The sequence below is a fragment of the Oryctolagus cuniculus genome, chromosome 1 (genome assembly GCF_051225735.1).
Source record: "Oryctolagus cuniculus isolate XC-2025 breed Fujian yellow rabbit chromosome 1, ASM5122573v1, whole genome shotgun sequence".
Taxonomy (NCBI): domain Eukaryota; kingdom Metazoa; phylum Chordata; class Mammalia; order Lagomorpha; family Leporidae; genus Oryctolagus; species Oryctolagus cuniculus.
In genome coordinates this window covers 53,097,999-53,123,332 of record NC_142867.1, presented here as the reverse complement: position 1 = coordinate 53,123,332, position 25,334 = coordinate 53,097,999, and the positions used below count along the sequence as shown (strand labels likewise).

General features: G+C 45.3%; 2 long non-coding RNA genes across 6 annotated transcripts in view; one reads left to right on the top strand and one right to left on the bottom strand.

Annotated features, from left to right (window-relative positions):
- The window catches only part of LOC149128398 (uncharacterized), a 76,493-nt gene that overhangs the window by 19,213 nt on the left and 31,946 nt on the right, over positions 1–25,334 (top strand). For 3 of the 5 annotated variants that reach the window (XR_016212746.1, XR_016212754.1, XR_016212744.1), the window contains exon 2: positions 491–597. This is a non-coding gene — a long non-coding RNA (uncharacterized LOC149128398). Of the gene's footprint in view, positions 1–490; positions 598–15,402; positions 16,226–25,334 lie in introns of those variants that run through there. The other 2 variants (XR_016212752.1, XR_016212743.1) reach the window with 1 other exon arrangement.
- Positions 9,149–9,717, bottom strand: LOC127492337 (uncharacterized). The gene is made up of 3 exons (XR_016212757.1): positions 9,652–9,717; positions 9,417–9,504; positions 9,149–9,292 (listed from the first exon to the last, which is right to left on the bottom strand). It is a non-coding gene; the product is annotated as an uncharacterized LOC127492337 (long non-coding RNA).

Genomic DNA, 25,334 nt, shown 5'->3' with positions numbered 1-25,334 from the left:
GCATAAATAAAAGCAATACATGTCCTCTGTAAAAATTTTATAAAATAAAGTTGAAAGTAGCAGAGGAAGTCATACAGTCTCACCACCCTGAAACATAGACTGTCACAGAATGAGAAGGACATCTTCAGTTGCTCTCCAACCCAGCTTCCCTGGACCACTGCATGGCAACTGTAATTACGCTTCTACACACAAAGCACCAGAGGATGAGTTTGACTTCTTCACATCATCTCCTTGCAAGAAACCTGGATGTTGCAAGCCCGGGTGTTATGATTTCAATATGATTTGCTCTCTACTCATGCAGACTTGTAAACCCCAAAGTCCAAAGTTAATTATTAATCTACTAAAAGGGTAGAAACATAATCTAATTTTGATATTTAGGAGGTGGATCTAGTGGGAATGTCATAGGCCATTGGTGGCCATGCCCTAGGAAGGTAGCTCTCATGAGAGGGCTATTATAAAAGCCTGAGTGGGGCCTGTCTATCTTTCTTAGCTCGCCTTGTGACCCCTCCTCTCCGTGAGCTCTGCGATTGCTATCAGCTACGTTCACAGAGGCCAAACAGTGGGGCTGCCAGATCTTGGATTTTCACCTCCAAAACTGTGAGTTAAGTAATCCTTTTTCCTTTATAAAGTTTGCTGCCTCAGCTATTTTGTTATAGTGATGAAAAGATAATACACCAGGATTTTATAGCATTGGAGGGACTGAATTTGTGAAATTTTAGAGCAATTGAATACTTCCTGAGATTACTGGATGTGGCTTATTTTGCTTCCCAATTTAAAGATAAGTAAATATTTATTTACTTACTTTGGAGGGGCAGGGAGAGAGGGAGAGAGGAAGAGAATATACTCCCAAACATTGGTTCACTCCCCAAATGCCTGCAACAGCTGGACTGGCTCTGAGTGGAAGAAAGGATCAAAAGACTTAGTCCAGCTCTCCCAGGTGAATGTCAGAAACCCAATTACTTGAGTTATCACTGCTGTTCCCCAGATCTGCTTTGGGAGGAAGCTGGAATCAAGAGATGAAGCTGGGAACTGAATCCAGTACTCTGATGTAGGATGTGTGCATCGTAACTGTTAGGCTAAATGCTTGCTCCAACTCTTAGCTCTTGGCCCATTTGGCCCTTACCATAAGTCTTCTCTGATAACAAAAACTTTCAGATCCCAAACTACCTCAAGATCAACCTGCAACCCTAACACACACACACACACGTATATGTGTATGCATAGATGCACAACTTTGCTATGGGAAAAGTTGCTTCTAGATGCAGAAAAAGACAGAGCAGAGTAGGATCCTGGAAACTGAAACACAAATAGAAGGGAACTGGGCATATAACAGAGGTGATGTGACAAATAAGAGCAGAAAGGACACAGTAGTCTCTAAATGATGTTGGGACTGTTGGGTTTTCTAAGTAGAAAAAAGCATTATTATGTTTCTACTTTTCCCTTTATCCAAAGAAATATCTAGAAGGATTAAAGTCCCAAATGTAAAACACAGGCCTTTAAACCTATGAAAAGAAAATATTTGATAATCTCTTAATGTCCTTGGGGTAGGAAAGAATTTCTTGACAAGATGTATTATCAGGAAAGAGTGATAAATATGGCTATATGAAAATGAAAAACTTTGACACATCAAAAGACATATTTAAGACATGAAAAGATAAGTCAAAAGATTAGAGAAAGAAACCTTTGTACATGTATGAGGCTACTTCAAAAAAAAAAAAGCCATGAGAAAATGACATTAAAAGTATGCATTTATTTTGATGTAAAAATTTTTATAGTAAGTAGAAAATGTGTATCATGAAAAACTATTCATGGATTTCTAAGTTTTACCCCAAAATAAATGCACACTTTTATTTTTTATAATTTTTATTTGCTTTCATTTTAGTTGAAAGGCAGAGAGATCTTCTATCTATCAGTTCACTTCCCAAATGCACCAACAGCCAAGAGCCTGGAACTCCATGAAGGTCTCCCATGTGGGCAGCAGGGACTTAAGTACTTAATAATCTGCTGTTTCCTGGTGCATAACCAGGAAGCTGGACCAGAAGCAGAGGAGCTAGGACTTGAACCAGGCATTCTGATATGAGACTTCACTGCTCCACCGAATGCCCATCCCCCAGGCTCATACTATTACTTCTACTTTTCCATAGATAAACAGGAAAAGACACAAATAATACACACAAAAAGAGAAAAACAGAATAGAGCATTAACTATAAAAGATGCTCACATTCACTTGTCAATCATGGTAATGCCAATGTAAGTATCAAGTTTTAGCCCATTTGTGTGGGAAAGACTTTTAGAAATAAAGGAAGTGGTGTGGGACAACAGGAGGTCTGTTGGTGGAAGTATACATTGGTGGCCATTTTGGAGAATGAATCTGTTAGGAATCCTTGATTGAATAAGGTGCACTTCAAAGGGTAAAAACAGAGGTAAACTTTCATTCTTCCCCATGGCTCCTATTGAACCAAGTCAACTAAATACTTCATTCTGTGCCTGCACTAGCTTCAAACATTATGAAATACCAATGATGAACTTGATTCTGTGGACTGAATTGTGCTCCACCACCCCCACCAAATTCATATGCTAGAGCCCTAATTTCCAGTGGAACTGTATGTAGAGAGAGAGTCTTCAGGAGGTGCCTCTGGGTGGATATTTATGTCTCCTTCAAAGACTCATGTTGAAACCTAATCCCCAATATGATGATATTTGGAGGTAAGGCCTTTGGGAGGTGGCACCCTCATGAGTGGGATTAGCATCTTCATAAATGAGTCCCAGAGAGTCTTTTTTGCCCCTTATACCGTGTGAGAACACAAAGAGATGAAAGTTATTCATGACCACAGAAGTGGCCCTCGCTGAACACCCAACATACCAGCATCTTGGATTTGCAGCTCCAGATCCAGGAGAAATAAATTTCCATTGTTCCATGTTGTGACTTTTTCATCCCAAGTTAAACCTATTATACCTACTAACATGTATGGCCTACTATGAAGAAAACCATGACTGTTTTTTGAGAGAAAATAGACCCATGTGACCTACGTGATTGGAGGGTTTGGTATTGTGAAGAAGGTGTTTTCTCCCAGAGTAATGGGTGTTGAGAGGAACCCCATTCAAAATGACAAAGGATGACCTTTTACCCTGACAAGCAGATTTGGTAATTTCTCCAAAGAAACTATGTGACAGTAACACAGCTATTTTGGAAAATAAAAACAATGGATATGGATGGACTGTCTTCCCACATAGCAAAGCACAACAGAGTTAGAGACTTTGGTGCCTAAAAAGATAGGTTGACCAAGAAGAGAGTCCAGGGAGTCACATGTGTATATGCTGATGTGTACATGTGCATGTGTGTGCATGTATATCAAAGGTGGCATTTCATTAAAATAATTAGGTCTTGAGTTGGGCATTTGGCCTGGTAGTGGAGGTGCCAGTTGGGATGCCTACATCCCACACTGGAGCACCTGGATTCCAGACCCAGCTCTGCTCCCCAATTTCAGCTTCTCTGGGAGGTGGCTGGTGATGGCTCAAGTACTTGGGTCCCTGCCACCCACATAGGAGACATGGATTCAGTTCCCAGCTCCTGGCTTCAATCAGGCCCAGCCCTGGGGAGTGAATCAGCAGATGGGAGATCTCTAACTCTCTGCCTTTCAAATAAATAAAATTGATAAATTTAAGAAAATAATTAGATCTTTCTCAAATAAAATTACATCTTTACCTAGCACCATACATAAATATATTTCAGATTAATACACATTGAAAATTTCACAGGGTGTTTGTGGTAATCATGGATTCACTCTATAGGATTACTAAAAGGCAATCAGGGTAAACATATTTCTTTGGGGAGAAACTAAAGACACAAGAAGTGTGTAGGAGCTTTGGGAAAAGATTTTCTTGTTTCTAAGAAAATTATCAAGGAAAATACAGTCCTTTTTGTTCCTCTGGTGTTTCTATGAAATTCGCATATAAAGTCTGTGTTTGCTGCCGGATGATGGGAGACTAAAAAGACAAACACCAAAATGTTAACAGTCTTTCCTGCTATTTAATTCTATACTGCTTGAACTTTTTCATAATGGAAATATTTTCATTAACTAACTGTGTCAACTTTCAAAGAAGTTTTTTAAAAAGTTTCTAGTTGCCCAATTTAACCCTTATTACCCTAAGTACTTGGTTGTTTTCTTTTTGTTTACGTTTCACTGGCATATCCTTCCCCTATCCTTTGATTTTGAACTTCCAGTGTGATTTTAAGTCCTCTTTGGTAAGCAGTCACTGGCTTGTTTGTTGTTTTTACTCCAGGGAAAAATCTTTGCCTGTTATTAAAGGGGGTTTAAAAGTGTTGACATTTGTTGACGTAAGTGTTTTAAACCTCATGTTACTTCTCTCATCTTGCTTTATGCCTAAGGTTTTCTTTGTTGTTTTTGCTATCTGTATAGTATTTTGTGTGCATTTATCTTCTGCAGTGATTTGGAAACTATGCCTCCTGCTTTAAATTCTATGGTGACTAAATTATGAATGAATCATATTTTGGTTTTAGCACTTTTTATTTAAGAGTTATTTATTTCCATCTTAATTGAAAGCTGGGGAGACAGAGAGACACAGACAGAGAAAGGTCTTCCATGAGATGGGTCACTTCCCAAACGCCCACATTAGCCAGAGTTGAGCCAAGCTGAAGCCAGGAGGTGGGAATTCAACAAAGGCCTCCCAGGTGAGTGGTAGGGACCCAGCCAGTTGAGTCGTCACCCATTGACTCTCAGGGTGGACACAAGCAGGAAGCTGGAATTTGAACAGGAGCTGGGACTCAACCCCAACACTTCAAGGAGTCATATTGAGTGGTGTCGTGTGCCAAATGCTCACCCCTGATGTGATTCTAAAACTCAAGTGATTCAGGCAGGATTAAATCAGAAAAACAACTGTCCATTTGTTCCAGGAACGAAAGGGTGACTACAGGGGCTAGGGGCTGGCACAAACATTGGGAGGGCAGAGATGTGACAGCCAGCAGATCCACCATCAAGATCTGAGCCCAGGCTCTGAGGCAAGTGATCCTGGAGACTCAGGGGAAGCGCTGTGAAGCTAACAGCCGTCGACTTTTTAGGCAGCAAACACTGTCTCCAGAGAGCAATGACGTCTCTTTCCAAACCTCTCCCCTGGCTAAAGGGAATCCAGGACTGTGCAGGGAAGGTGACTGAGGGTGACAGTGAGTTGATGGTAGATACCAGAAGGATTAATTTATTGTTTTATTACAAATAGACATTAACTTTGTGCTTCTTTATATGGAATGAGAAATCAAACGTTCTTCCTTTCTCAGCTACCATTATTTCCAGTAATTTTACCTGAACAACTTGAGATATACTTATCCATTTTAGCGTATTTTTAATAATCAACTTATTGAGCCCAGCATTGTGACGCTGTGGGTTAAGTGGCTGCCAGTGATGCCAGCATCCCATATGAGCACCAATTTGAGTCCTGGCTGCTCCACTTCTGATCCAGCTCCCCGCTAATGTGCCTGGGGAAGCTGCCAAGGATGACTGATATGCTTGGGCCCTTGCCATCCATGTGGGAGACCCTGATGGAATTCCAGGCTCCTAGCTTTGGCCTGGCCCAGCCCTGTCCATTCTGTCCATTTGGGGCGTGAACCAGCAGATGGAAGATCTCTTTCTCTGTCTCCCCCTCTCTCTGTGTAACTTTCAAATAAATAAAATTAAATTTAAAAAGACAAGTCCCTATAAGCTCATCTATAATAAGTGTGTGCATATGTATGACTAGATTCTGAACAGTAGCTCCGCCTTATCCATTGCTTCATTTTCTGTGGTTTTAATTACCTGCTGATATGGTTTAGATATCAGTTTGGGTATTGAATGTCCCCTAAAGGCCCACGTTGAAGGCTTGGTCCGTGGGCTTGGTCCCCAAGTGGTACTAAGAGGATGGAAACTTAATCCAAATACAGCGTTTAGAGGTGGGGCCTTTGAGAAGTGAATGGATTGGGTCATTAGGGTAAAGCCCAAATTCCGGTGGTTTATGAGATGACATCAACATAGAAGTACCCCTTCCTTCTTATCATGCAATACTTTGTGTCGCCTCGGAAATCTGCCAGCAAGAATGTCATCACCAGGTATCAGGACAGGGGGGCTGTCCAGTCTCGTACTGTGACCCTCCAAAAGAAACCTCTTTTCTATAAATAGCCTGTGTCGGTTGCTTTGTTATGGCAACAAAAAGCTGACCTGCAGTCAGCTCTAGTCCAAAAATATCAAATGGAAAATTCCAGAAATGAGCAATACATAGGTTTTAAATTGTGCGCCATTCTGAAAGCATGGTAATGTTTGTGCCATCCTGCCCAAGATGTGAATCATCCTTTTGTCCAGCATATCCATGCTTTATATTCTATTCGCCTGCTAGCCACTTAGTAGCTGTCTCAGTACAGGTCAACTGGGTGGTATTAGAGTACTTATGTTCAAGTAAACCTCATGTTACCTAATAATGGCTCCAAAACACAGAAAGCAGTGGTGCAGGCAACTCAGATGCGCCAAAGAGAAGTCATCCAGTGCTTACTGTACGTGAAACGGTAAAAGTGTATTATGACATTTTGAGAAAGAGACCATATTCACAATATTTATCACCATATTTTGTTATAATTGTTCCATTGTATTTAAAGTTGTTGCCGTTACTCTCTTTAGCACCTAATTTATAAATTAAGCTTTCCCATAGGTATGTATGTGTAGGGAAAAAACATGATATATTATAGGGCTCATAGTATCCACGGGTTCAGACATCTACTTGGAAAGTATCCCTCATGAGTGGGGGGGGGGCACTGTTTATTTCCAGTTCTTTGCTCCTACTGTCTTTAACATCTCACTTTGGACTCAATTCATGGTGCCCTGGTAAACATTCTGAGGGAAATTTCAGGAGGCGTAAGTGAGGCATACATTTTTTTAGTGCTTGCATTTCTAAAAATGTCCTTCTAAGGTTAGGTCACATAAATTCCTAATTCTGAATGTATAGGTCATGGCCTCATCTCTGTAGCTCTCTGAGACATTTCTTATCACTTTTTATCACTCATTATTGCCAAAGAAAGGTCTAAGGAATGCCAATTTTTTGTTTTTGTCTTATCTGTAGCCTCTTTCATTTTTAAAATTAGATAATCCTTTATGTTGAAATTTATATTTAATTGCCAGAATTTGTTCAACAGTTGATTATTTGGGATAAAACAGGTTGAATATATACTCAGATTGCTTTTGTTTGTAAGGTTAAGCATATTTTCATTTATTATTGCCTCAGTAGTATCAATAAAACTAGATCCTTGTCTCTATTTTTCATGTTAGCTGTTTATTATCTCTAATTTATATATCTTTACTCCTTTGTTTTCTAGTATAATTTCTCCAGTTTGCCCTTTCATTACTGTTATATATTTATTGTTTTTTACATTCCAAATGAATGCCCATGTGTACTATATTTTAATTCCATGAAATCATTTCCAATTTAGCTTGTTGTATTTACAAGAAGCATTGTTCCTATTTGATCAGATAATTTCAGCTTATGAAAAAAAGCAAATAATTCCTAAAAACATTTTTATTTCATATGAAAAATATAGATATTTTAGAGGAGAAAAATCTATATTTAACTCCAGAATATTAACACATTTTTCTCCTTCTCTTGAGTCAAAGTTTATTTTATTGTCATATACTTGTGTTAATTCTTCTCTCTTTGGACCATCTTTTACCGTGAGCTATATTCAGGCAAGGACTGGAGACAGAAATGCAATCTCCCCAGTTGCAGGCTGGAAAGAGAAAGGATAGTAGGTTTTCTATTGAAGGAATGAGCTGGTGCCGTTCAAGAACACTACTGGCATTTGTATTTTTGCGCTACCTTGAAGATTCTTGGACACTGTTAAAGACAGGTGCTTAGGGCAAAGGCTCACAGTGAAATAATTATCCATTAACTCAAATGGTGGTTTCTGTCCTGGAGTAGAAATTAAAATATCATGAGTGATTAGAGCTAGAAAGCCAAGCTACTCCGCAGGGAGGCATTGCCGGAATGGAGACTGCTCTCCGTTACGGGCCGCGTGTCAATTCTGCCCCATTGTTCCAGAAACTGCTTCATTTTCTTCAGAATCTGCAGAATGCTGTGTCTTACTCATGTGCAGCCAAGACAGAATGGAGCAGTGCAGTGTCTGAATTCTTGGGTCAAATGTGAAAAAGATGGGATTACCCTGGAAGCGACATATGACCATTTGTTCACGCTCCTAGACATACGAAAAAAAGACGAGCAGGATTACAAACTAAAAAGGAATCATTTCCAGGCAGGGACTGAGCCAAGAAAGGTCCTCCCCTTTACCCAGAGCACCCTTCAGCCTTGGCATCCTGTCCCTTGAATCAGTCATTGTCTAGCTCTAACGCAAACACTGGCTCCATTGTGATTCTGCAGGGTCGCAGCCCCACACGCACTGCTTTCTCCCCGCCTGGGGCTTCTTTGAGCTTATCCAGTGGAGCTGTGACTCAGGCTGCCAGCCAGAAGGGCCTCTATCCAGGGTGGTGCCTGGGGATTTGTGCTGATTTATTGCACAAGAGCTGCCAGGTGAATCCCTTTGCCATCCCATGGGAAATGTCAAGTCAGGGGCAAAGTGTGTGTGCTCCCTGTTTGAATTCAGAGGTTTGGGTCGGGATGGATGGTGAGAGGAGCTTTGTCTTATTTCTGCTACCTCTGAGGATACTTGAACCTCAGATTCCCTGTGAAGTTCTAGACAAATTCTAGATTCCACACATATGCAAAGGAGTTCTCATCAAGGCCAGGGGATGGGGCAGTACAGTCAGAAATAATAAATGAAAATCATAGGCATAGGACAACACTTCTCAAACTCGTGCATTAGACTTATCTCTATAGCTTATAAATATGCAGAGTTTTGAGCTGCATTCGCTAGGATTCTGATCAGGTCTGGAATGGGGACTAGGAATCTGAGTTTTTTATGAGCACTTCAAGTTAAGTCTAATTCAAGAGATTACATAATAAACCCCACCAGTAAAACACCGCTTTCTGGGGGTATTGGCACAGTAAGCCTTTAGAGCCACGTGGTCTGATAAGAATCTGGGCCAAGAAAGGGTTTTTCAGTGAGAAACAAGAGAGCAGTGAGTGCCATCATTCTTTTGCACTGACTGAGCATTACCTTGTGCCTGGCCGAACTTCCTCAGCAGCCAGGGTTCCCGAGGGCTCCAGTCATACGTCTCGCTGCTAGGTTAGGTGGTGAGCGGTCAAGGGTAGTAGCAAGTGAAGAGAGGAAGCCTTCCGTCTGTCAGGGCCAGACTGATGAGCTCAGCTGGGAAGTCCCAGTGACAGAAAGGGAGTGTCCGGATATCAGTTAGCATCTGTTTGGCCGCACTGCCTCTAAAGGAAAGTACCCCACCCACAACCCTTGATTTTCAGGTGGCCTCATTACATACCGTGAGAAGGTCCTTCCCCACGCACAGCTGAGGGACCAAGATCGGGCTGGGCTGAGGCAGCCGCTGCTCCAGTGATGTAGGGCTCGAACTAGCGTGCAGAGATGAACCAGGTCAATTAGCCCTCCCTTGTTGGGAATATGAATTGGAAAACATGGAGAACCCAAGCCAGTGATCAATAGGTCATGGTCTATCAAAGGTCATGTCAGAGTCAGAGAGCTGGGGAAGCCATGGTTACCTTGTGTAAGAAGAGGATGCTGGTCCCTGGGGAGGAGACTTTGGAGCAGAAACACAAAAACTGACACTTTAAGAAATGAGAAAAATAAGAAACCTGGTTAAGAGCAGATTGAAAATTTCTTCTAGGTCAAGGAACATGCAGTCCTACTTGAGCAAATTTAAGAGATTCTCTATTCCTAATAATGAGATACCCATAAACAACAAAGTAGGACCAACGTTTAATGAGCTCTTATTGTGGGCAAAGTACTTACTGAGTACTTTATAGATTATTTCTAACTAAATTATACTTTATGGATTATTTCTAACTAAAATTCACAATGACACTAAAAGTTATGCATTACAGTGCCTACCCATTCTAGTTGATTATCTTCACTTTAGAGTTAAGGAAAATTAATGGACTGTCTATCCATGACCTGTCCACTGTGGTTGCTACCAGTCACATGTGGCTAGTCTGAATTGGGATGTGCTGTGTTAAAAAATAAAAACACACACATAATATCTTATTAATAATTTTTAGTTGCTAACATGCTGAAATGATACATGTTGGATTTAATAATGGTATAGTTTGAACATGACTTGGCTCCTGTTCTCATATAGGACTTTAAACCCCAGGGTCACGTGTTGGTGGTACTGAGAGGGTAGAGACTTGATCCGATTATGGTATGTAAGATGTGTGCCTAGGGGAAGGTCCTTAGGTCTAAAGGGCATGCCCTTGGCAGGTAGTTCTCATCCAAGAGTTGGTCGTGCAAGCCTGGGTTGGATCTCTCTGTCTCCTGCTCTCTGTGTGGTTCCCACGTCTGCACATGCTTTGTCATTGCCTTCCTGCAGCCTCACGAGATGGTTAAATCATTGAGGCCAGTCAATCTTGGACTGTGAATCTCTAAAACTGTGAGCCAAAATGAACCTCTTTCCTTCATAACTAGCTTGTCTTAGGTGTTTTTTTATAGTGATAAAAAGCTAATACAAATATAAATTGGATAAAATAAAATTTAATTAACATTAAATTTACCTTTCTTTTTACTGATTGAATATAGCTATTAGAAAATTTAAAATTATATACTTGACTCATGTTTGCAATTTACATTGTTTCTTTCAGATAGTGCTGGTCTGGTCTATTGGTTTATCTCTCTCTCTCTCTCTGTCTCTCACACACACACACACACACACACATGACATGAAAGGAAGAAAAGTATAAACTTCTCTTGATGAGACCATTCTGACCACTAGTCCTTATGCTGGAAAACAAATTCAACAGACACTGACCAAAAACAGGTGGTAGTCTACAAATATGGCTGCTATAATTCTTCCCCTCCCTTTAGAAGCGTGCCCCCTGTGCCCACCACAAGTGCCTTTTCCTGAATCTGGGCTAGCTTTGTAACCTGGGGTGGTCCATTGAGTATGATGAGAGGATTGCCATGCCAGTTTTGGGTGCAGCCTGTAGGGAGCCAAGGCCACTTCCACTTTTATTCTTGAATATCCATAATCGGCTGTCAAGCATTTTGGCTAGGTTCCTGAATGGGGGGAGAGAGACAGACATAGACAGACAGACACTATATGGAGGAGCATCTGAGTGCCAGATCTGAGTGAGGCTGCCTTAAACCATCCAGCACAGCCAAATCAGCAGTGCAACCTAATGGGTGACCCCTGCAGGTGCCAGGAGGAGCAGACAAACTACTCAGGCGAACAGAGTCCTAGAGGCAGAACAATGGGAAATAATAAATGACTCCTTTCGAGCCACTCAGTTTCGGGATGCTGTTACACAGCATGAGAGAATTAAGGTGTGCCTTCTGCATGCTGATCTCTGTGACAGCTGCTGGGAGTGACGACACAAAGGCCACTTCTTGCCCTCAGTGGCCTAGACTCTCCAGAACAGATCGCACACGTGTATAAAAACGGCTTTAGCATGGGCTGTAGGCGGCCAGGACAGATATTTTAAGTTCAGGCTGTAGTGGTTGCTGGGAGACTTACCAGGACTTCATGCTGTCTAGAACCCCGGATGTTCTCAGGCACAGGCCTGCCGGGTCAGTTGTCTCTGCTGGTTGACCAGCAGTCCAGTGGTTTAGACAGGGCCTTGTGGGTGGCTGCCTCCACTACTGGACACCTGAAGGCCCCTTTCTTCCCCACCCAATCCTGATGAGGGCAGAGGCAGCCCCTCCAGCAGTCTACTCAAAGCCCTTCTTAAAGACACGGTCACGGGTAGCTGCTGCTCCCAACAGCGAGACCAGGCCGAGAGAAAACAAGTTGCAAACATGGGGAAATAGCACAGATACTGAACTCTTACAGTTTTTTCTCTACCTGAGCAGACTTCCAGGCATCTTCCAAAAGGTAGTACACAAGAGCCTGGGGCCGAGCGGGGAGCGGGTAAACCTCCACTTTTATTTCCAAAGGCTGGGCTCCCCCTTCCCTCTTCCTTTCTGACTGTATCCAGGATCCTCCAGCTGTCCCACTTACCCTGGCACCACAAAAGGTCGCTCTTTGTTTCAGTTCAGCCATTTGCCTCTCTGCAGCCCTCTTTCCTGGGTGACACCCACTTCATTAGGCATTGGCCCCATGCAGGTCCAGAGTCCCGCATTTACATTTCCCCGTAATAGTGAAAGGCTTGCAAGCTGTTGAAATACAAAGGCTAAACAGTGAGTAATTCAGCCAGAAAGCCTTCCCTTAAAGCTTTGAACTTGGAGCATTTCTGAGAGAGCTAAACCCTCCGCACTGGCACTGTGGACTACCACTGAAAGTGGAGGCAGAGCAAGAAGACTGAGGGAGACTCGCCCTCCACTAGTGCAGACCCTGCTGCTTCTCAGGGCTGCGTCAATAGCCCAAGGAGGAAGTTTTAGTGGTCAAAACCAAACCCACAAATCCAAGTAACTCTTTAGGTTCTGAATACAGTCAGTGTTATCAGACAAAAATCATACGTGGACAGAACTGTCCTTCGGCAACATTTCATGCCTGCAAATAGTAAAGACCTCGTGTGTTTACAAGGCTGGACAGTAATTTTGTGCCTTTAGTCTCCTCTATAATAAACTACTAAAAGTGTGTGTTTCCCTGAGTTCTGTGAGCCACCCTAGCAAATTAACCAACCCCAGCAAGGGTTTGTGGGAACCAGGATTTAACGCCTAGTTGCTCGGAAGCACAGGTGCTCGCAAATGGCATCTGATGATGGGGCAATGTTGGGGTACCGAGTCCTCAACCTGTGGGCTGTGGCTGCAGGTGGAGAGAGCCAGATGGCATGGGATTGGAAGGTACCCAGCAGGTGCCTGCTGCAGAATTACTTGCTTGCTGGGTACAAAGGGTAAAAACCCATACACGCTTGGTCTCAGAAGTCTGCAGTGTTGATTGTTGAGTGAGAGAGTTAGAGAAACCACGTTTGATTCTGTCCTGTATTCACCAGAATCCTTAACCCAACTCCTTCATTAGGGTGATAGAGGAGAGAGAAGACCATGTCTTAAAGAGTTTCACTGGCTTGTCCAGACCCTAACGTAGCAGAGATGCACGCTAAAGGCCCCCAGACCCTAACGTCAATAGCAGAGATGCACGCTAAAGGCCCCTGCTCTGACCTCCCTTTGCAGTCTCTCACAGCAGAGCACTGCCTCCTTTGAGAAGCCCCCAGGGCCCCGTGTAGCTGGTGAGAGGACGGGATCCCTGTGTGTTGTCTAGCCACACTTCCTGTGTGCCTTCTCCAGACATGGTGTAATGTCAGTGGTGGCTGCCATGACACACACCCTCTGTCCCCATCCGGTGCTGTCATGTACCTTAGGAGAGGGCTCTGCCCAAGAGCAGACCAGGAGCCAAGAGGACTAGGGAGCCCCATTCTTCTGAGCCTGGCCAGCACCGACTGCTTCCTCTCCTGGCTCGATTTTAGGATTTCCCATTCTCCTCCCTGTTGTATTTCCTGCTCCAAGTACCCTTTTCCCTAGGTCGACTCAGATGCTCTCTGATTCGGTCAAAACTAAGAATGCAGGGCACAGTGAAAACTGGCCTCAGTTCACATCACTGAGACACTAGACAAAGTAATTACCTAATCCTGCACCTCACCCGTTCTGCCCCTATCCCACGACCCTGGAAGGCATTGCTTATTTGATTTGCATTGTTCAAAGGTTCTCTTAATCAAGTTCAAATTCACATCTCTTTGATGGAAAAGGCAGGTTCAAGTAGCATTGTGTCTCTTGTGCATTGATTACTTTGTACAAAAGACCAGAGGCACACATCTTGTTGCACTGCCCACTGCTTGCCCTTCCTCCTCTTATAACCTAGTTGTCTTCTCCACTGTAAATCCTTCAAACTGATCTCTTGATTGTTCCCTGAACTTGCCTGTTGTTTTTCCACCTCAAAACCTTTGGCCCTACTACCTGCCCCCATGGGAGCCACAGCCAAACCAGGTTTATTCAGAAGTCCAGGCAGTCCAGGTGGGGAGGACTGGACAAGGCAGGGGGGCTGTATTAGTAGGGTAGAGAAATGGGGGCCTGCTGGCTGTTATGCAGGTGGGAGGTCAACATGGATCTAAGGTTTTTTTGTCCTTGCTCCATCACCTACTTCTTTCCACCTAGCCAAAGCAGATTCATTTCTCTTCTTTTCAACACCAAATGCAGGTCAGCCTGGGCCAGCACTTTCACAGGCTTTATCTCATCCTGCAAGGCCCAGCAGAAATGTCTTATCTGTGAAGCTTTCTGGGGCTACCCCAACTGGAAGTGACCACTTCCTCCTTTCTCTTACACTTATTGTCTGAACTACTCATTTGGCACTTAATACTTCCTAGTACTTTATAATTAATCTCTCACTTGCTCATTCATTTATTTAACAAGTATTTGCTGAGTGATTGTTATTTTCCAAACACTGTAGTAGATACGGTGATGAAGAAGACACCTTGGTTAACCCCAAAAATCTCCGTCCAGCGGTGCAACCTGACACAGGAGGTGCTAATCCTAACAGTAGGATAGGTGCATATCCCTTCACAGGGGTCTCTGTGATGAATGAGTAGAAGATGGCTCCAAAAATATGGAGAGAGCGTATTTTGGGGAGGGACAAGAAGAACAGAGGTCCAAAGCCAAGTGTTGCCGGAGCAGAGAGTGAAGTTAAAGCACTGATTTCACAAGAAAATATTGGAAGGCATTAGATAACAGTTTAACAATGTCTCTTCTTCCTGTTGTCCCATTGAGGGTCTTCAGCAAGGGGTTTGGCACTGGACAGTGAAGGCTACCCAGTACCCAGTTCCTGGATTTTGTTTCAAGAAAGAATTCAGGAGCAAATTGGAGGATAGTGAAGAGCAAGCAACCAGCATTTTATTGAGAAAGGGAAGGTACATACCCACAGAAAGAGTGGGGCATACTAAGATGGGAGTGGCTCCATCTCTGAACTGTGTTTTACATTTTATGGGTCGATAAATGAAAGGGGAGGTACATTCTAACAAACAGGAGATGCATTCTGATAAGGGGGAGAAATAGTCTTGGCTTTTCTGGGAAGTAGGTGGAGATTTGTGGGAATCTAGCTGCTGCCCCTTTTTGCTCCTTATATAACCTGATGTTTCCTTTCATGGAGGCTCCTAGGTGTGTCCTTTAGCTTGCGAAAGAATTACAATGAGCCTATAATGAATTATAGGGCAATCTAGGTCAATTTTGACCCCCAGGTGGGAGCCTGGCGGGGGAGTCTGTTTATCTTCAGAGCAAGGAGAACTGAAACCTATATCCCGTAGGTCATGGGAGAATAGGAACTCCCTCCGACCCCAATTTGCTCAACTGCTCCCTCTACCTCCCTGTCTCAGGTTGAATCCAGATTTTTGGTTCAAGATTACAAGCCGAAGGATGGATGAAACCAGGGAGAGATCTGAAGCAGGAAATTGTGAGGAGGATGTGGCATACCCAAGTCAAGAGGTGTGAGGGTGGTGATAGCTGCCTGTGGGAGAACAGAATATGCCTTCCCCGATCACAGGGATTGTTGACCCGACGATGCACAAAACCTCTCTGCCCTCTGCTGTCTGCCTACAAGCAGAACACAAATGTGTAAAGGGATCCTCCCCACTCTCCCTCCCAGGAAGGACAGAAGCTCATCACTGCAGTCTCATTGGCTGGGGACAGCATCAGAGAGCCTACATAACATGCCTTGCTCGCTGACCCTTTTCTGCCATTAGTTTCCCGTGTTTTTACCACCCCACCGTTTCTCTGCCTCTGAAAGTCTGAAACTGCTTTCCTGAATCTTGTCACTTCTCGAAGCAGCCATTTTGAATTGTCTTTCATGGAGCTCTCTCTCATGTGGTGGGCACCGCGTGTCTGCTGTAGTTTGCATGTGGTTTCTGAAACTCATCTTGGAATTTGCTTGCCAATGTAGTGGTGTTGGGAAATGGGACCTCTGGGAGGTGATGAGGTCCTTAACAGTGCTTAATGCCTTCCTTGTGGGAGGGCGTTGATAATTGAGACTGGGTTAGCTGTCATGAGAGCAGGATAATATAAAACTCACCGAGCTCCTTATGTCTCTCCATCTCTCTCTCTCTTGTCTTTCTTCCTTCCTTCTTTCCTTTCTTCCTTTCTTTTTTAAACATTTATTTCTGAAGAACCTTAAAAATCAAACCAAGATGGAGTGACCTAAGCCAATACCATTAAAAACAATGTTACCTTTGCCCCAAATAAAATTAAAATTTAAAAATTATAGCCCTAAACTTCTTCCCCCAAAGCTAAAATTAGGTGCAGCTATAAAAATAAGGGATCCTATGCTTAGTTAGCTGCGACACTTGTGCCTGGCTGTGCTAAGACCTAACCCAGTTTGTATGCCTCCTAATACTCAAATAACGGTGTGGGAAGCGGGACCCCGCTCTCCCACCAGGGGAACAAAGGGAGCAAGACGTCGTCCCCCTCAGGGTGAACAAGATAGTGCTGGCAGGGAAAGGAACTGCTAAAGAAGTAAACAACAAAATGGCAACGAGGTGCATGGCCTCCCATGTGATCCTGTAGCTGATTTGATAGAAGACGCATGCCCTTCACATGATCAGCTCACGGATTGGACTGCTGTGTGCATGGACTCTATAGTGATTTTGATTGGTTGCTGCAGGTATATAAACCATGTGGCTTTGTGCTGGGAGCACTCTCGACTCCTGAGTTCAGGAGGCCCGTCTGCACAGACACCAAATAAATCCTCTTGCTTTTGCATCAGCTGGTCTGGACTCTGAGTCTTTGGGGCGTGCCTCTCGACGTGTCAGCATCCGCACTCAGAGGGTCTAACATTTCTTTATTTGAAAGTCAGAATTAAAGGGAGAGGAAGGTGGGGAGGGGAGGGGAGGGGAGAGAAGAGGAGGGGAGAGAGAGAGAGAGAGAGAATCTTCTACCTACTGGTTCACTTTCTAGATAGCTGCAATGGCCAGGGTTGGGTCAAAACGAAGCCAAAAGCCCGGAACTTCTTCCAGGTCTCCCATGTGGTGGCAAGGGCCCAAGCACTTGGGCCATCTTCTGCTGATTTTCCCAAGCCATTAACAGGGAGCTGGATAGGAAGTGGAGCAGCCAGGATTCAAACTGCTGCCCATATGGGATGCTGGCATCCCAGGTGATGACGTTATCCACAATGCCACAATGATGGCCCCTCTCTTTTCTTTTAATAAGGAATTTTTTCATCTTATTTTTAAGATTTTTAAAAATTTAGTCAAAAGGCAGAGTGACACAGAGAGGGAGAGACAGAGAGAGAAAGAGATCTTCCATCCATTGGTTCACTCCATAGATGGCCTCAGTTGCCAGGGCTGGTCCAGGCCAAAACCAGGAGCCCTAAGCTCCATCTGGTTACCCACATGGGTGGCAGGCCCAAGCACTTGGGCCATCCTCTGATGCTTTACCAGGCACATTAGCTGGGAGGTGGATTGGGAGTGGAGCACCAGGACTCCATCTGGTGGTCTGATATCAGTTACAGATGTCACAAGTGGCAGCTTGACCCACTGTACCACAATGCCAGGCCGTTAATTTTTTTTTTCTTTATATGAAAGGCAGAGTGACAGAGAGAGAATGAGAGGTGGAGATGGAAAAAGAGACCTTTTATCTGCTGGTTCATCTCCCAAAGGCCCCCAACAGCCAGAGCTAGGCCATGCTGAAGTCAGGGACCAGGAATTCCATACAGGTCTTCCACACAGTTGGCAAGAACTCAAAAACTCGAGCCATCATTTCCTTCCCAGGTGTATCAGCAGAGGGCTGTACTGGAAACCGAGCAGCTGGAATTTGAACTGGCACTCTGATATGGGGTGCAGGGGTCCCAAGCACTAGCTCAACCCGCTATGCCACTACATCCACTCCTTGTCCCTCCTTCTTCTGCACATACCTGCCTGCCTTTTTGTTTTTCTATCACATTATATGCAGTGCAGAGCCCTCTAGAACCAACCGTGGACTGAATAAACATCTTATAAATTTCCATGATAGCAACCATCAATGACCTAAGACAGCGCATTAATAAGCAAGACTTGTTTTTCTATTATTGCTGCCCTTTATATATGGGTCTACCTCAACTATGAACTTGTGAGAGTTGAGAAGAAATTGTATTTCCTCTCTACATGCCTAGGATTGAATAGGCTGGGGTAAGAAATGTGCAGAGCCGAGAATCATCCCGTAGCCAGTGTTCACAACTGAAGGCCAAGGCAAAGCAAGCAACCCTGTGAGGGAGACTGAACAGACACCATCACAGGACAGGAAAGATGGCCGCTAACACTGTCTAGAAACTGTGGGACACACCAGGGACTGGTCATTCTCATAACCCGGATGTTTATGCCTATGCGTCAGATCTCTACTCCTGGACTTAAGGCTCCTTGAGGGAAGGGATCTTGCAAAAGTTAAGGGGAGGTGCCAGCGCTATGGCTCAGTGGTTAATCCTCCACCTGCAGTGCTGGCATCCAATATGGGCGCCAGTTTTAGTCCTGGCTGCTCCTCTTCTGATCCAGCTCTCTGTTGTGGCCTGGGAAAGCAGGCCTGCACCCACATGGGAGACCTAGAAGAAGCACCTGGCTCCTGGCTTTGGATCAGTACAGCTCCGGCTGTTGTAGCCATTTGGAGAGTGAACCAACAGAAGGAAGACCTTTCTCTCTGCCTCTCCCTCTCACTGTAACTCTACCTCTCAAATAAATAAATAAAGTCTTAAAAAAATTTTAAGGGGAGTCAGCTCTTGGGGGAAAAGCCTATGCTTCTGTTCCCACATCACGGGAATGGTTGCATCCCATGGAGCCATGTTCTGTGGCTGGCAAGCCAGGAATTTCTACAGCAGGGACAGGGCAGGGAAAAAACATCAAGATTTGTTCACAACAGGCCATGGGGGTGAGGCCCGGAGCACAGAATTGGAGCCAGGCTAGGCTGCATTCACATCTCTGTTCTGCCATCAGCCAGTTGTGTAATCTTGAACAAATACCTGAGATTCTCAGTTTTGTCTAGTTTATCTATAATATGAGGATCACATCACCCAATTCATTGCATTATTTTCAATGAAATGTGAAACAGCCTATAGAAATCTCAAGGCTTGTACCTAATGCATTGTGAACGTAGATGTTATGGCGATGTGTCTCTTCTCATCTGTTCCTCTTGCTGTCCTGGGAGGTCCCTGAGTACAGTAGAGTCTGTGTCTTTTTTTTTTTTTTTTTAAGGTTTATTTATTTAAGAGACAGAGTTACAGAAAGAGAGGGAGAGGAAAAGAGATCTTCTATTCGCTGGTTCATTCCCCAAATGGCCACAACAACTAAGGATGAGTCAGTCTGAAGCTGGAAGCCTGGAACTCCATCCAGGTCTCCCACGTGGATAGCAGAGTCCCGAGCACTTGGGCCGTCTTCTGCTGCTTTCCCAGGCACGTTAGCAGGGAGCTGCATTGGAAGTGGAGCAGCCAGGAGAGAGGGAGAGGGAGAGGGAGGGAGAGGGGGAAGAGGGGGAGAGGGGGAGCTGCATTGGAAGTGGAGCAGCCAGGGCTCGAACCAGTGCCCACATGAGATGCTGGTGTCGCAGGCAGCCGCTTAACCTGCTGAGCCACAATGCCAGCCCTAGAGATTGTGTCTTACTTGGAGGCTATCCTCATTTTCTACCACAGTGCCCGGTGCACAGGAGATGCTCAGTCAACCATGAACGAATTTATATTATCATTCACAACCTTACTTCAGAACCCAGCAAAGTCTTTAACTTCAAATTATGTAACCCTAGGAGAGCAAAACCAGGCTGCAAATTGGTTTAAGACGTGGTTCCTGCCCTCAGGGGACAGGAAGTCCTGATACAAGGCAGAAATGTAGGTTCTTGGGATCCCTGTCCCGAATGCGCTCTCTTCCTCTCCTTAACCCTTGTCTTCCCTTTGACACTGTGGTTCAAGGCAATCTCGCTTACCCACATGGCTGAAAGCCACATTTGGTGGCTTCTGAAGTGTGTTTCTCCAGCCCTGACCCCTCTCTGGACTTGGATTGATGCCTACCTGACATCTGCACCTGTGAAATGGCACCTTGGACATTTCTTCCTACACCTGCTGTCCTTCTGGCAGGATTCCCCTCATGGGTGGCATTGTAAGTCACCCAGGTGATCAAGCCATTCACTGGGGAGTAATTTTTTTTAAAGATCATTTATTTTAGAGGCACAGAGACAGAGCTTCTATTCATCATTTCATCCCCTAAATGCTTACAATGACTGAAGTTGAGCCAGGGCCACAGGCAGGAGCCGGGGACTCAATGCAGCTCTCCCACATGGGTGGCAGAATCCCAGCTCCTTGGGCCCTCACCTGCTGCCTCCCAGGGTCTGCATTAGCAGGAAGCTGGCTGGAGTGAGGAACTGAACACAGTATTCCAACGTGGGATGTGGCGTCTTACCTGGGGTCTTAGCCATTCAGCCGAACACACTCTGCTGGGAGTGACTTTTAACATCTACTTCTCCCTCACTTTCTGCAGCCAAAAAACTTCCAGCTTTTCACAACAGATGGATTTCTCCTCTTCTCCCCATTGCCATGGCCACCACTCCCATGGGACCCTGCAGTCCCTCCTCAGTAGCCCTCTTTTTACTCCGATTTCTGCTTTTAAAAAGCAGCCAGAGACGTATTTAAAATTCTGTATTAAACCACACTACTTATTTATCTAAAAGCCTTTAATGGTTTATATTACATTTGGGTAAAAAACTCAAAATGCCTACTGTGACCTCACGGCCCACTGTTGTTGGACCTCCAGCTACGCTCCCATGGCCTCTGACACTTGCTCTGTCTTCACAGCTCCAGCCACAAGACAAGCCCCATGGAGCCATCAATTCCCGCCCGTAATAAGGTTCACCCCTCAGACAGACATTTTTTCCTGGTCTTCCTTTGGCACACGCATCACAGTTCTTTATCCCCTGATCCTATAGAGCACTTGTCACTGTTTGCTAATGTAGAGTTACTGTTGGGACTGTTTTTCAGTGCTTGTCCCCCACTCCATCCAATAGGGGCACACCCAACTCTGATGTCCACCCTGGCATGGCCTGAGCCCAGTGCAGAATGTGACCCCCAGAACACAGTAGGCCTCCACTGGATTGCTGTAGTAAAGGCTGTGAGATCAGTGGAGGAGAGATGAGCTCTGGATGGTGCTGAAGGAAATAAAGCATTTGATGGAAGACTTGAAAAGTGAGTGGAGTAGGACAGGCAGAGGGGAGTGGCAGTGAGGGCGTGGGTGGAGGGAGGGGCTTTCCAGGGGTGATGGACAACCTGGTTGGAGAAGTGCAGATGGTGTCTGAGCGATGATGACTAACCAGGATGTCTGGGCCATAGGGCTGGGGAGGGAGAGGAGGACGAGAAAGGGCGTGACGAGAGCTGGCCTCAGGACCTAACCTCCAGGAGGCGGGGATGGTGGCCAAGAGGCTTTCCCTGAACAGGGTGGCCCTTCTCTCCCTGGAGTGCAGGAACCTCGGAAATGTCACCAAAAATATGTTTCCTTCCAGTAGCTCTTACCCACCAGTCAGGAGGTGACAGGGCTCCTCCCCTTCCCACCTTTGCTGTTTCCTACCCCACCCCTGGCCCAGGCACCTGGATTGTAGACTTGAGTCAATTCTCATTTGCAGTGGAAATAGAATGTTGCGTCTACTGTCATGTTTCATGTAATTCCACATTATGAAACAGGAATTTGGAAAATTTTTAGGGAAAAACATAGGACAGAATTCCAGCAGTTCTTCCATGGACATTCAACTCACATTCGACTCTGGTGTGAACCTCCTGACTCGTTCAGGCTGCTGGAAAATTCTTTCAGGGAGCAGGCCTGTAGCCTAGTGGTTAAGACGTTATGTCCCACGTTGGGGTTCCTGGATTCAATTCCTGGCTCTGGCTCCTAACTCCAGGTTCCTGCCAATGCAGACCCTAGGAGGCAGCAGTAATGGCTCAAGTAAGTGGGTTCCCGCCTCCCACATAAAGACAGATTGATTTCCCAGCTCCCAGTTTGGGCCTGACCTAGACCTGGGCGTGGTAAGCATCTGGGGAGTAATCGGTGAATGAGAGCTCTGTCTCTGCCTCTCAATATCAATAAAATTCTTTCAGCTACACACAATTTTCTAAGCTTGTGACACACTGTTGGAAACATATGCATCGGCTCTCCTGTTAACAGATGACAATGTTAGAGGGATATTTATTAAGTACCTGCCATCCACACTGTTAAATGCTTTCCTGACTTACTTCATTAGTCCTCACACTCACCCCATCAGGGAAACACTAACACTCATCTTTGAGATAAGGAATCAGAAGATCAGAGGGATTAAGTAACTCGCCCAAGGTCACACAGCTTGTAGGTGGTGAGGCTTGCGTTTGAATTGAGATCTGTCTGGCACAAAGCCTGTGCTCCCAGCTATAACACTATGTGGCTTTTCCAATGGCAAGGCATGTTGACTGGCTTTTGGGGAACCCTCCAGATGACTTTAAAAAAAACACTTTTCTTTAAAAGAATTACAGATTCATAAGAAATCGTAAAAAAAAAAAAAAAAAAAAAAAAAAAAAAAGAAAAAAAAACAAGCCTTGCCCAGTGTCAGCAATGAAACCACATCAGCAAACCATAGCACGTGTATCACGGCTAGGATACTGGCTTCGGTACAACCCAGGGCTTATTCGGATTTCAGCACTTTCAGCATCAGAGTTACTTTAATAAAGTGGTCAGAGTGGGAAGCAATCTTCTGAACGGCCCTTTGGAGCCCATGAACCCTGAGCACTTCAACGCGAATTGAAACAGCAGCTTCGAAGAAGGGATGAAGTCACAGATGCAGAGGGAACCATTTGTGTTCTTCTGGCCCCAAGGAAATGCTGTCTTCCCAAGGGAACGCATTGAATCCATGCTCCTTTAGCACAGAATGGAAAGGTCTCTGGGAAATGAAATCTCTACCCACAGTGACCTGGTGAGACTGCCTGCACAGGTTGTTTGGAAGCTTCTAGAACCCCTTGGGGCCACCGAAGGCCTGCCTCAGCCAAAATGCCTCTCTGTGCCCATTGTCTGTCTCCTAGCAGCTGAGGATAAGTGATAAGCGTGGGAGATAAAGCAGGGTCTGCATCTGAATCACTCTTGCCCATCAGGAGCTCTGGGGCTGTGAACCTGCCCGAATCGCTGGCAGACAACCAGGCCATTTTGATCTGGAAAAACTTCCCCCGGGACAGCCCACACCTGACAGAGGGAACAATGGCGGGAAATGGAGGCCCAAGCTTGGTGTTAGGGCCCTGCCACCCACACTCCTCTGCACTGTTATTCCTGGCCAACACAGACAGACGCTGTGGGAAGAGGTGCAAATGAGGCTTGGAAATAAAAAGGAAGTGGAATGATGACAGGGAAACGATAGGAGATTGTTTTCCCAGCTTTGGAGGTTTCATTCTAGAAGATTCTGAGACTAGCCTGCCTGCATGTACAATGGTTGCCGTGATAGTAACTATGACAGCTCCTTGACCACCAGGGAAAATGTTGAAGCCGCTTGAGGGTTCATTTCCTCACCAAAGTGTTTCACTTCTGGGTTTTAGAGACCCTGGAACAGATGAGAAATCAGACCTCACAGGTAGGGAGGCCCATATCCATCACTCTTTGGGGTGGCTGCAGGGGGCGGTGCTGTGGGCCCTACCCATCTATCGGGTAATCTGGTTACTCATCTTTAACCCTGTGACAGCAGGAAATCTGGTTAGACTGGCACGATTTGTTACCAGTGAACACACACTGTTTTCTAGAAACGAATGATTGTTATGCTCAACGCTCAGAAGCCCTTCGTTATGGTTGTGCTGCCCTGAGACTCTGTGTTGCTGTCATAAACCCCAGTGCCTTATTTGGAAATAAGGTCATTGCAGATGACAGTCATTAAGATGAGGTCATACTGGAGTAGGGTGGGCCCCTAATCCAATATAACTGGTGTCCTTATGAAAAGGGGAAAGTAACACGGAGATATGTACACGGGGAGGGGGCAGAGAGCAGGGTGGTGTTTCACAAGCCAGCACAAAGGAGTGCAGCAAACCACCAGATGCACAGAACAAATTCCCCCCGGAGCCCCCAAAAGAACCAGCTGACACCCAAGCTCAGACTGCCCGCTAGAACACCATGAGACAATGCATTTCTGTGGTTAAGGCACCAGTTTGGGGTACTTTGTCACGGCAGCCCAGGAGACTCATGCTCTCTCAAAGATTTTGTTTCCGAATCTTTCTAGAATTTGTTTCAAGGTCACTGGTCCATGCACTGTGGAATCCACTTGTCCACTTTTAATATGGGAGTGAATTGTATCGCATTTATTATCCCAATACTTCATTCTTGCAAGCAAAACTCGAAATGTATAAAGTGCTTGAAAGTAATTGCACTCGAATTAGCACATCTCCTCTTTCTAGAAACAAAAGAAAAAACGAGACAGAAGTAAAACCTAGCTGTACCCAACATTTCCAACTGATTCTTAGTCCAAATGGATGAGGAAACCGATGGTGACAAAATGCCATTGTGCTCTGTGCAGACATGTCACACCTGCACGGGCATGATGGCTCCTGTCCCTCAGATGGCCCATGCAAGAAGAGAGTCACACTCGAAGTTCTGAAGACAACTGCTGCAGGCAGAAAGGTGACTGAGAAAATGAAACCATGCTGTCTAAGTAGGACTCCACAGCCCTGTTGGAGAGAGGACCTTTTCCTCACATCTGGCACGAGGTGCTCTCCAGGATAGCTGGGCTCTGCGGGCTCCAGCTGAAGTGGATTGCCAGGACCCGAAGTGCGTGGTCTCCCTGGTTATGGGATCCCGACACTTCTAGTCCAGCTTCAAATGCTACTTGCTGTGGGGTGCTGGCTGCTATCGAAATAGCTTTGTTCACCCTTAGGACACGGTTCAGAAACCCCAATACTTCCTGTCTGGAAATTCTCTTGAGGACTTCTCTTGGAGCTTAGGCTAGGGTTATAGAAGTTGACTGCAAGGGGCAGCAGGAGGGAGGGAGGAGGCAGGAAGTGGGGAGGGTGTGGGGGCTGCCTCAAGAGCCCACATGCCAGTGCTCACCCAAGCAGAGAACAGGGCTGCATAAATGGTGCCACAGTGATGGGCCATGGATGTACTTACTGGGCCAGCAGGATCCAACCTTGGGGACCTCCAGGACCCCGTTTCTGTCTCATTTTCCTCCCTGCAGTCCCCTGGGCTGTCCCCCAGTCCTCTCTTCTCCTGCCTGGCCCTGGCCCCCATCCAGGGAGAGTTAGCTCATTTCCCCACAGAACTGGGCATCCCAAGAAGAGGTTTTGATACTGCAGGCGTTTCAGAACGTAGCCTTGACAAGA